Genomic DNA, 390 nt, shown 5'->3' with positions numbered 1-390 from the left:
CGATTGGACCCCACCAATCACAGCGACCGGTGCTTAGGAGCTTTGTAGTCTCAAGCGTTGTGAGTGGCTCGTGTCCAATTGAGCAGTGTCCAACTGGGTGCCACCCGTATATTCGACAGCAATAGGCCGGCCGGACGCGCTTATTCGACTATCTTTAAACGTTAATATCTCATTAACTATTGCGCAACCTACAAAATGGTATAAGAATTTTCGATTCAATTCGGTCCGTTCTACCTGCTCGTGATCGATTACCCGGTAATTTTAAAACACCCTGTATATATATATTTTTTATTATATATATTGAATATACTTTAGAAAAACTAATATTCAATTATTGGTCAGAAAACGCTTCAAACTCTCTTTTTTTTTAAACAAATTTGTTAAGAAAAT

This window comes from Trachymyrmex cornetzi, unplaced genomic scaffold, assembly GCF_001594075.2.
Source record: "Trachymyrmex cornetzi isolate Tcor2-1 unplaced genomic scaffold, Tcor1.1 scaffold898, whole genome shotgun sequence".
Lineage (NCBI taxonomy): Eukaryota > Metazoa > Arthropoda > Insecta > Hymenoptera > Formicidae > Trachymyrmex > Trachymyrmex cornetzi.
The sequence above is the reverse complement of the archived record's forward strand: the minus strand, read 5'-3'. Positions refer to the sequence as shown.